We start from the raw sequence: 12,059 nt of genomic DNA, 5'->3' as shown, positions 1-12,059 counted from the left end.
TCTCTTTGCCAGCTGCCTGGGGAAGGCTCGTTAACTTTCCAACCCCCCTTCACAAAAGGACAATATTTTACCAATAAGCTTTTCTTGGGAATAACTTCTGCTTTCGAAATCAAAGTGGTTTTGGTGGGGGTTTTGCTGTTGTTGTTGCTGGTTTTGTTTTGGTTTGTTTTTTTTTTTCCCTAATGATTTGAAGTCTGTAGCATTTTTTGGAGGGGGTGGGGAAGAGCAGATAGCAGTCGAAAAAGACATTGTAAAGCCTTTAATTCTGTCCAGATAAGAGAACAGCACTAAATCATTTCCAAAAACAGAGCAAAGGTTAAGATAAGGCTCTGTGCTGTTCAAAAGCATCTCAGTAATTCCATTAGAGAGAGAACTGGTAAAAGGCAAGCAGCTGAAGATGGAGCAAAATAGATTTTCCTGGGAGTTCAACATAATTTTTGTCTCAATGGAATTAGAGGGAACTCTCTTAACGAACAGGCTTTTCTTCCCCAAGGAAAAAAAAGACACAAACAGTCACCCTGAAGACATACGACTTACAACCTCTTACAAGGTTTGCCCATAAACTCTTGCCTGCCTGCTGTGACACATCCATTTAGGCGGCTGTGATGCTTTTCTGCTGAGTGAGCTCGTGCCTGCGGGATCCAGCTCTTGGCATCCTCCTCCCGAGAGCTGCACCGCTGCTGCCGGGTGCAGGTCAGCACCGTGGCGAGGGGAGATGTGGTTTATGGGACTGGTGTTTGGAGAGGGCGTCTATGGTCAGGAGGTTTCCTACCAAGGCTGGAATTGGTTAAGCTTTCAACAGAGTTGGGGTTGTTTATGTTTTTTTTTTCCATGAGGTCATCCTGCTTCCTGCTGTAAATTTCAATATTTCATTGGGAAAACAGAAAAATCCTTGGCTTTCGGTTGACATTTTATTTGTTTTCAAGCAGGATGTTGTGCCAAAACGTTGACATGTTTCCAATGAGAATGAAAGCTGCTCTTGCTTAAGTTGTCTGCGAATCACTGTTCCCTTCCTATTAGCAGTTCAGGCTACCTCCATCCTAAACCTGATTTCCTCAGACCAGTAAAGGAAATAACTGCTGTGCCCGAGGCTATTTAAAACTCACTCCATGATGCACAAATCACTCACAAAATCTGCAGACAGCACACACAATTTAGCTGCCTGGCTCTCCTTGCACTGCTGAGAGCCGGAGGTAGGAGGTCTCTCCCATTGCTTCCCCTTGTCCGGATCAGCTTCCCGGCTGTGTGTCCCACCGAGTCCCCCTGAGGCTGCTGCTCTGCCTTGTCACGGTGGCTGGATAGCCCAGGAGCCCAAGTCCTATTGACCTGCAAGTGGCCTCCTGTGAATAGTGTGTCAACAAGGGTTTGCAGAAATACTGCTTTTTATTTTCTTATTTTTTAGAGTTTCCAAGGTGTTACCCCAATGAAGGGAAGGATTATAACTTCTTTCCTTGAGCCACGGGAAGGCCAAAGTGAGAAGGAAAGCAGGAAGAAAGGAGACGAGTCTGCAGGTGCCCTACCCATGAGGACTACCTGCATCCTTCAAAAGCAGCATCATCTCAAGCCTTCGCTCGAGGCAGCATTTTCATCCACTGGTACTCATGGCAAGACAGTGAGGATGGGCACATCCCCGGTAGCGAGGAGGTAGGAGGAGGTGTTGAAGCAAAGCAGCCTGTTGAGCAGGCTGTGAAAAAGATGGGAGGGGACAGCATGGAAATTTGGCCCCCAATTTGTCTTAAGATAGAGTTTACCAGCCGCGCTAGTGGTATCGCAGCATCGTGCAGCAGCTCTGTGCTATGACAATGCTTATGTTGTACTGAGAGAAATCTCATCCCTAACCACCATCTGTAAGGCTCTGGATGTAAGAATTGTAATGCAGATTATGTTGAACTTTCAAAACACATTTCAAGCAAGCATCTGAAAGCACTTTGCAAACAAACATGAAGGTGTTAAGCTTCACAGTAACTAGGTGAAGAAGATGAATATTTGTCTTCTAATTAGAGATTTGGAGAAGTGGAAGCATAAGAAATAGGACTGATTCAGCATGGCATAAGGGGAATGTTTAAACCAAAACCTTATTTTTGGAGTCAAATGGATTTGATGGGAGATAGGAACATGTGTAAACACGCTGAGTTATGGACTTTGGCATTTTCATAGATGGCTAAGGTACCCATTGACATATAGGGAATTAGAAAAATACTTATACATTAATTTGAGGTCATGTCAGCCCAACATCCTCATGCACCGGATGCCATTTGCAATGTGGTTTTGAGATGGTACTGTATGCCCAGGTTCCTGAGGCCAGCAAACCATAAGAGCCCATTGCTGTTAATTCCAGGGCTGTCAGGTTCCTCAAGGGACGACTGCGAGGAGGGGAGTCTTGTGGCAGAGCCCCAAAGTGGGACCCCCAGCCAGGATCAGGTGCCCTGGAAGGTGAGATGTTCCTGCTATGCTGTTGGTCGAGCCTGGAACCCCTCCATACTCCAGTTACGTCTGCCTGTGCTTGGACAAGCATGTGCTCGAAAGCAGTTGTCTGAGAGCAGCCTGATCAAATCTGCTCAAATGGCGCAAAGTCCTTGAGTTTTCTCTGCTGCAGTTTGCACAAAGACTGTCTAGTACAACAGCCTGGCATCATCCATCGGTGTCCTCCCAGCACCCTCCAAGAGGGTGGGGAGAGAGTGGAGAGGAATTCCCAGCAGGAGTAGACAGTGTGAGGCATCGCATGGGTGCTCTGAGCGAGCCGCCCTTTGCAGGACCCGGTCCACTGCGCGGACCTGCGCTCCACTCCTTTCTTCTGGTAAAAGAGATTGGGCTATACTACAAAGGAAAAATCAGTTCAAACTGCTTATTAAAGAAAGGCCTCAGAGCTGTTTTCCAATATCTGCCATTTCTAAACAGACTCAGAGAGGGGTAAAAAAATCAAACCAAGGTCTGTAACCACTGCAGAGCCTGTCCTGACAGCTTCCCACTTCCTAGCGGGAACTGCATTGGCCCCGTCTGTCATCCCTCTATCCCAGCTCCTCCTGCTGTAACTCACAGAGATGCATTCCCCGTCATCTCCAAAAGGGATGGTGGAGGGAAGGGAAAGTTATTTCTTGTAGGAGCAACGCAGCACGTGGGACTTATTCTGCATAATGAAATCTCTCTCTGCCATCCGCATTCGTGTATCACCCTCCCATATCACCCTCTCCACTGACACAAACGACGGGGAGGTGAAAGCAGCAGTCACCCTGCAGCACTTTCCAGCAGTGCTGATGTCCCCATTGCTGAAGGCAACGTCACACATGTCACCTCTGGGAAGGCCACAGGAGCACCTCAGTTGCCCAGGCAAGAAGGGCACAGTTATCTCTGTGCTCAAATGGGGGACAGGGAGACGAGGTGCAGTGGCAAATGTGGAGTGTGCACTGATGGTGTGCCCTACTGAGCCCCATGTCCCCCCTGGGCATAGCGTGGGGAAGAGCTGGAGACCATCTCTTGCAGTCAGAGCCCCATCTCCCTACTTGTTGAAGAGCTCATGGTGCTGATCCCAGTATTTGGGGTGTGAACCCTTGCCCATTCTGGCCTTGTCACCGTATGGCTTCATGTTCCCCAGTCCCTCACTTCTCCAGTGCTCCAGCCTGACTGGGAGCAGCCCTGACATCTGGGCTGGGCTGTAAGCAGATGGTTGGGTTTCTGCTGAGACGGGCATGTGACATAATGCTTGTACAGACTTGGGGCTTTACAGCACTTTTATGATAGCAATGGAAAAACAGATCAATCTGGCCAGAAAGGTGGAGCAGCGCTAACAGGAAGCATTGAGTGCTGTGGCAGCATCTGTCCTCCCCTTTTCTCTAGCACTCCTGGTGCTCAGAAGCCCTTTTGAGCTGGAATAACACCCAAAACTCAATCACGAGGATGCAGCTTTGGTGGGAAGCTCTGGCTGAAATTCAGTCGAGTGCAGCTTTTGGGCTGGACTCCAGCCAGTCTTGGTAAGGCTTTGTCAGAGCTCAGTCCCTCACGTCCTCTGTCGCTTCTGCAAAGCCCTTAGAGATATCACAGCACAAAACCAACCAGAACACGCTCTCACATCCCTGCTTGCTGTCCAAGAGCAGGAGATTTCAACCTTCTCCCTTCTTGGGGGAAAATAGGGGAGGTGAGGAGAGAGGGAAGGGGAGTCGGGGCTGGTCCCTCGGCATCCCTGCTTTGGAGCGCTCCTGGGGAAGCAAGATAGCCAGGACCTCGGGGACCTGAGCCAAACCAAACGGGTGCCTGACCAAAACAACATAATTCATCTGTGCAGCATTCCCAGGGAATCGGGTGTTAATGGGGTGTCACATTTGTCTTGCTGACAGCTGGCATCACCGATAAGAATTAATCAGCTATAAATAAACAAATAATAATGATAAAACCCCTCCAATATCTACTAACAAGGCTATTTGTGCATTTATTTTATTTTATTTTTTTTTAGTGTTCCTCTTATCTTACACAGAGGAGGGGGAAAAAACAGCAAGGAAGATAAAAATGTTGGGTAAATCCAGCATGGCTAGATTATGCTATTGGACCTGAGTATTTCAGTGCTATGGAGCAGACATCTGCTTCATGCTCCTGGCTGATAGCAAGCACAGGCGGCTTTATCACTAGTTTGGTTTCCAGGCAAATATTTTTCAAGTGCAAGCAGGGTCTTTCAAAGCCTTGGACGTGCACATGCACATACAACACGCACAAATAATCTGTTTCTGCAAGATTTGTGCTGGAGTCAGGCTGGACTGAAGGGAGGAGAGGTCTCCTAAGGATAGTTGTTAGCAAGCTGCAAGATAGTCAATGGTTTTGATGAAGACGCAGTGGGTTTCTGTCATCTAGAGTTTATGGTTTTGTCATAAATAATTGATCATCTGTTAGCTAGCATGTTTGTCAAGGGTATTGTAGATACTCTGTGGGCATTTGTTCTTCTAGACAAAGGACTTTGCCTATAAACCTAAGCTAGATCCACATCAGGGATCCATCATACCTGTTCTGGTCAAAGAAGGAGATGATGCTGAGTGTGGCGGCGGTGACTGTTGCCCCTCCATGCAACCACCTCATGCTCTGCTCGTGTGCCGTGGGGATGTGAAAGCAGTTGAGGTCAGGGGTGGACATGCAAGTGGTAGATGGGATTCACACATTCGTGGTGGTTGCAAGCGTGTCCCCAAAGGCCCTCTCCTCTGAGTGACTTCTCTCCAGCCCAGGGTGGGGGGCAGTGGTGGCCTTGGTCTGCACCCACTATCGCCCCAGCCACCCTGTGCTGGGACTAGACACTGCGTTGTCCATTAACGGAACAGGTATGGCAGTGGTCTTTGTTTATCTTCACTTGTTCCCCTCTGGCAGGGCATGTTTAACTCAACATTAAACCAAAAGTATGGTGAGACCTTGGCCAGGATGACCAAGTCATAGCTGATGTCTTGGAAACTTCCTATCAGGGCTGATTACTCTCTGGTCTGTGGCAGTAAGTCCCGTGCTCACTGATTCATGGGGGCAAAGGCTCCCTCTGATCTATCAAAACTCCCCGGACCACTCTTGGTCTGCTTTGGTGACCCTCTGTTCATGTCCTGGACCACTCTGGGATGATGCAGCTCTTGGTAGGATCCTTTGGTCGCCCTTAGCTTTAGCAGTTCTCCTAAGCAAAGCCACATTTCTAAATGTTCAATGCAGCTGACTGTATTTTCACATAAATATCAATGGGATCTTGTCTGTTAAAATCCCATCTATTTGAGCATATAATTTTCCTGGAGTCAGAATCTATTAGTGAAATCTCGGCCCGTGTGACAAGATAACAGAATCCTCAAATTAAATAGGGTTTCCACAATTACAGCTTCCCCCTTTCTTTCCCAGCATTAACACCATAAACGCTGCTGTCAGACAAGATAAGATCTGAATTCTATCCTGACAAGGCAAATGTTATCAGAGATCAGTTAATTACACACAGGATTTCAACAGAGGCAAATAAACCCCCTGCGGGTTAGTATGAAAACTGCTGTCTTCCCACCAGCTTTTCCCTGGGCCACCAGGCACGCTTCCCTCATCCATCCCTCTCTCTCCACCATGCTAAGGAAATGGGATTCACTTTTTCTGCCTGGTTTTAGACCTTTCCCCAGGCTCAAAGAGGTGCCCTACAGCAGGTTGTTGACCCTGAAGAGATGGAGGATGAGTGAAGTGTTACCTGCAGGAAGGGACTTGCAAGCAGAAGAGAAAACCTGTTGGTTTTGTTGGAAAGGAATCCCCATGGCTCTGCAAAGAGCACTAGGGAGAAACAGGAGCTCAGATAGCAAAAAGACTTTCATGAGAGCTGGGCACTGGTGCTCAACGGAGGTCTCGTCCCAAGGTGGAAGGAAGCTCCTCGGTTGACATTGCTCACTGTCTTAGCCAGGCTCCTGGAGGCTGTAAGACCCAAAGCAGAAACTTGTGCAAATTGTCCAATGCACGTAATTTTTACCATCTAAATTGCACTTTCTTGTCTAAAACTGCCATCTAGACTTGTGCAATGGTGAACAGAGGGACGCTGCAGCACAAAGGGAGGTAAGTCCAAAGGGTGAGTCCAACTCTGCTGTGTAAATTGGGTTTGCCAAGGGATTAGGCAATGCTTATTATTCAGTCCTGTATATAAATGCAATGTCTTTTCAGCACTCACTCTGAGTTTACCTAGGTGTAATCCAGTAGCTACAACAGGTATAGATTTTAGGTAAAAAGTAACTGCCTTCTCTTCTCCTAAATTCAGCAGGATTTCTACCACTTTTTCTGAATCTAACTTCTTTCTCTTCAGAATGGCTCACTCTGAATTTTCTTCCTCCAATTTAGGATATGTCTCAGTCTGCTTTCAGGAAGGAAGACCAATTATTACTTCTTTTTTTTTTTTTTTTTTTTTTTTTTAATTGTTTCCTTACAGGAATTAGCAGAATGGACTCCAACTTTCTCTTATCCTGTAGCTGGCTCTCTCCAGCTGTGAGGTTTTTTTCTTCCTCTTCTTTATATTTGTAAATAAGGCATTTATTATTTTCAATGGCAGCCTGTGTTGTATTGGGGATGTTTCTTGGGTTGGTGTGAGTTAGCATGGTGCTCTATTCAGATCATCTACTGCAGCACCACAGGTGGGTGGGACACTTACTACTGGTGCAGGCCAAGAGACTGATGTGGACATTAGAAACCTACTGTAAAGAGCTGTCAGCCACAGCTCATCATACAGCCTGTAGCAACAAACAAGGGCCAAATTCAGAAAATTATATGTAGATATCTCTGTTCACTGCATTAAGAATTATCTTCAATCCTGCATGGTAGCTACTCTGAATTACTTATTTTTTGCTTAAATGCAGACATGACAGATGGTGGTGTGAATGCAGACCATCATGGGGATTACACTAGTTAAGGATATGGCCCAAACCATCTTGTCTTGCTGGAGAATGGCTTTGTTGCATCTCTCCTTATCGCCAAAGTCATGCCTGTCTCTACCAGCTCTGCCTTTTTTCCTGTTCTGTTTCTTTCTGTCCTACAAACGTATGCAGGGTGTTCCTGCGAATGGCAGGGTTTACTCAACTGCTGATAACTCCAATCTAGCCTAACAAAGAAGTAAATGCACAATGACATCTCTTGTGCAAAGAGCTGTCATAAAGTGCGGCTGGCAATCCAAGTGGTATAAATGCTCTTTCGATTAAGTGCCTCATTGAGGTAAGTTGATGATGCTCCATTAGGCTGAAGTGATAGACTTCTAGTTCTCGACACAATCAGTGGGGAGAGGGATTCGGTGCTGGAGCAGGCAGTGCTACGGTCTTGCTTTCTCTATTCTCCTGCAATTCTCTTCACTCTAGGCTGATCTATTGCAGCTTTCCCACTTCTGCAGAGGGGATGGCTCTTGACGCCCCATCACCCTGTGTGGGGCTCAGGGCTTGACACGCAGCACCCTGGCTGGGGTCCTCGAAGACCAGAAAAACGTCGGGCAAGCCTCACCGTGGGTTGTAGCATGGTGATATCTCAGCAGCAAGATTAGACTGGCAGGGGCACAGCACTTGGGCTTCTTGACTCATTCCTTCTTCCCCTTATCCTTCCATCTCCAGATCTGCCATCCCATTTCTTGCAGCATGTCCTCCCCTGGACCAGGCTTTCTGGAGGACAGTGATGCATCTTTTGGAGTGCCAGGGATTTGCGTCAAATCTGCTGTGTATTTTTTATACTGCAATAAAAGAAGCTCTACCCCCCACCTAGGTATAATAAATAATATGAACATTTTGAGCTTGTTGCTGCAGATTCTATTTAATACAGGGGGAAAAAAAAAAGAAAGAAAAAGGACACAGATAATTTATGGATCCAGGATGCTGTGAGGGTCCTGGCTGTGGCAACAGTGATCATTTAGGAGCAGTCCCCAGCTTTCTGCTCAAGGAATCAAATCAGTGTCCCTGTGGCTAAGCTTTGCCCAAGGAGGTCCTCCACCTCTGCGCTGGAATTATCTTAAGTACAATCAAGTCCAGCCCAAGTCGAGCAAGAAATTAAGATTCTTATTATTTAAATGGGAGCCAACTGCATGAGAGTGAAAGATGGTGGTGCCCCACTATTAATTACTTCAGTTTTACTTGTGATTGGTGACAGTTACTGTCATGCCTGCTGGGACACGGGAGGAGCTCCATCCATCACAGATCGGTTAGTGGTGCACACTGGGAAAGGCACCGTTGCTGCCTGATTTCTCTTTTCCATTCCACACACAAAGCACTTTCTCTCCCTTATTAAACAGAGGAAAATGGAAGAACAAATTGGAATATGTAAAATGCTTGTTACTTGCATTTTCCAGCTGGCTGGCGTTTCCCGATAGGCTGTTTGCGGGGTGTCCATTATTGTTATTCACCACAGATAGCTATTATTATTTTTGTTACTTCCTTATTGAACACAAAGGAACCAACTTTCACTCTCACCTTGATAAAACAGGATGCAATTGCTTTCATGGTTAACAAGTCCAAAGCAAGTGCCATATTAGCTTGGCCAGTGTGACAGCTTCTTGGCTAGTTGGTGACTCCAAGGGATACGTGCGAAACCATTACTTCTGCTTTAGAATGACATATTTTACACCAAGGCATTAGACGCAGCCGTAAAAAAAAAGCAGCACTTAATTGCAGGGAAAAACATGGGGATGGGAATGTAAAAATAAATTCAGGTTTTATTTGCCTGCAGAAAGCAGAAGAGGTGGGTCACTGTCAGTAATTGACTGCGGAGTAACGTGAAGATCCATTCCCTGAGAAGCCTGCCCAGAATTTACACCAAACCCTCTAAGTACGTACTCAAGCAGGACTTCCATCACGTCAAACTTGTCAAAAGCGGGTAATGCAGATGAAACACTTTAAAAGAATCTCATTTTCAGGACAAGCTGATCACTCTTTCCTTGAAAATAAAGCCCTTGTAAAAGATCTTAATTTAAGCAGTCAAAGATTAAGCTGCCCAGAATGATTGCCTGCTTTTGCTGGTGAATTTACTGGCATTTAGCAAGTAGCGCAGGGCTGCTAATGGTGTGTCACTGTGCTTCTGAGACCCATCGGGCTGAAAATTATCAATTGGGGGACAAAAAGGAGACTGCAGGGCAGGCTGTGGTGAAAGCTTTGAATCCCAAAGTTGGACTCTTGCAAAACAAGTGGCATGTCCCAGTTTTGCCAACATCAAGTACGGTGCTGTTGTTCCCTGGTCTGGATGTTGACACTGATCAGGTAAGCATCACCGTTTCTGGAAGAAACCATTTTTGAGATGATCATTGTAGAACTAGAGGAAATAAAGCTTGAAGATGTCTAGAGGAGTCATCTGCTGTCAGGGTGGAGGATCTTCACCTGCAGAGAAGGACCTTGGTCCTTAGAGGTAACAGAGTCTCTGCAAGACCTTGGCATAGTCTACCACATCTTTGTCCTGCTCCCAGTCTAGAAGATAGTAGAATGGTTGTTTAGAAGAAACTTGAGCAATAGCCGAGTTGGTGCCAGTCCAACTGGAGGGGGGACATATTTTTCAGAAGGGTATAATGTCACTGCAGACTGAGAGCTGGGGGAGAAGCCGGTGTAAAAGGAGAAAACAGAGGGATAAAAGCAGTAGTCAGAGGAAGAAATCAAGTGAACAGAGCCCGTTTCATTCAGCTATTTGAGCTCCTGGTCAACCCTAGTATCATTAAGCAGCAAGAAGCCTTATTTATACGTTATTTATTTTGGGCATAAAAAGAAATGTTCCCTTGTTTGACAGCTTCTGCCTAGATTTTTTTTCCCGCTGTATTTATTTAATTTTTTTTTTCTTTTTTGGGTATCTTAAGAGTCACTCTGCCTCCATTTGCTTTTGTAGTCATGACTTCAAGGCATGACCTCAGTGGTAACACTTGTCAATTGGGAACTCGGGTAGCCTCGGGCTGGAAGCAGGCTCTGCCTTGCCCCTGCTTCCCCTCCTTGCCCCAGCTCTGATCTGCCTGGCGCTTTGTATCACAGCCTCGACGTCGAGGGATGCTTTGTGCTGCTGATGTGTAAGAGGTAGAGTTGAGCATGTTGCTAGCTGTCCCTGGAGGATAACTTTTCATTATTGATGTGGAAAGTGGAAAATAAAATAGACTATTACACTTTTTATCTTCAGGGAACATTTTTTTTTCTCCCCATCCCCTCCCTTCAGATATGAAAGCATTTCAATTCAGAGAATCATTCTGAGTACAATGAAGAGAAGTCAATTCTGAGAGCAGCAGGCACATTTATTTACAGTGCAGGTGACTTGCAACATGTCTTTACCATGTATGCTTTTATTATTCCCTGACAATTCCTGAGACAGGACGTCTTGTACCCGGAGTGCCACAGCTGTGCTGCTCTTTACAGTCATTAAACCCGGCTTTGAAGTCGTAAGAAAAACCCAATTCCTCAAGTTCAAATAGGCCTGCAGGAATGGCAAGTAAAGGAAGTTAAACAACATTCCTTGGATTGAACCACAAGCCAGAGAAAGATCAAAGGACAGTGGGTGAAGAAAGTTTTTAAAAATCTTCCTTTACAGGTATCAGAAGTGGTCTCTGCCTGTGTCCACCTGCTCTAACTGCTGTGCCACGCGAGGAGACAGCACCATCCCACGCTTTGCAGATGGCAAAGCCCATGGACATCTGTGCACAGCTGGCATGCAGCGGTGCTCGCATTTGCCAGCTAGCTGGCCAAGTGGAAAATGGGTATTTGTAGGTACAAGCCCTTTGATTTTCCACTGGGAAAAGAACACAGGCAGGCAGAGATGGGAACGTAAATCAGAGCTCACTGATATGGATCCAAGAAAGCTTCCAGATCAATATTTAAAAGAGTGAGCTAGTAAAGGAAAACCGCACTCCGTCTCTATCCATCAGCTCCACACACGGCTGCTTATCTCATCTATCTGCTATCTCCTCCCAGGCTTCTCTCTTTCCAAATCTGCAGCACCATCTAGCCCTCTAATCATTTTTCCGTGTTCCAGTCTCACTTCTACAAGGGAAGAATCAGGGCATTTGGCACCCAATATTGAGACCTTTCCTCACTATTTACTCATGTACAGGAGGCTTGGGAATGAAATTAGGATAAGAGATGCTGACAGCGTGTTTTACCCTGCACAGGCAGGTCACTGCTGGTGGAGTTTATTGCAATCCACTGGGAAAGACTTGGCACCCTGGTAGCTCCAGGTAAGAAACTGCTGTCATTTTCCTGTTTGCTTTAGTATTGCTCAAGTCAGGAGAAGAAACATTTGGATGCTATTGAGAGGGTCAATACGTTGTTAAATGTCAGCGTTGGCTGGAACAGCTACAGCTGTTTTAGCCTTTTGGAAGAAATCACCCTTGGTGTCATAGCTGCTGTCCCTTCATTGCAGTGGGGCGTTGCTACCTATAGTGATATTACAGCAGGAGAAAAATGTCTGAAAATTGACTCAAAAATGGAGGGTTACATGAACCTAGCAGGCAGCTTTCATTTTACACAGTTTGCCTCTGCCCACTGGGCCGGGGCTTTGTAGCTGAAATGCCATCTGTACTTCGTAGGCTCTTATCTCTCTGGTGTGCTGAGATAGCACCTGATTACCATAGTATCGGAGGATCTAGCTCTCTGTGATGT

General features: G+C 46.2%; 1 long non-coding RNA gene across 1 annotated transcript; it reads left to right on the top strand.

The window, feature by feature from the left end:
- The first annotated feature begins 1,138 nt into the window (after window positions 1-1,138).
- LOC142604844 (uncharacterized) lies at window positions 1,139-9,771 on the top strand. Its single transcript, XR_012838687.1, has 3 exons — window positions 1,139-1,193; window positions 1,403-1,644; window positions 9,166-9,771. It is a non-coding gene; the product is annotated as an uncharacterized LOC142604844 (long non-coding RNA).
- Window positions 9,772-12,059: the final 2,288 nt, after the last annotated feature.

This window comes from Balearica regulorum, chromosome 22 (assembly GCF_011004875.1).
Source record: "Balearica regulorum gibbericeps isolate bBalReg1 chromosome 22, bBalReg1.pri, whole genome shotgun sequence".
Lineage (NCBI taxonomy): Eukaryota > Metazoa > Chordata > Aves > Gruiformes > Gruidae > Balearica > Balearica regulorum.
This window is presented reverse-complemented; position numbering and strand designations above follow the sequence as displayed.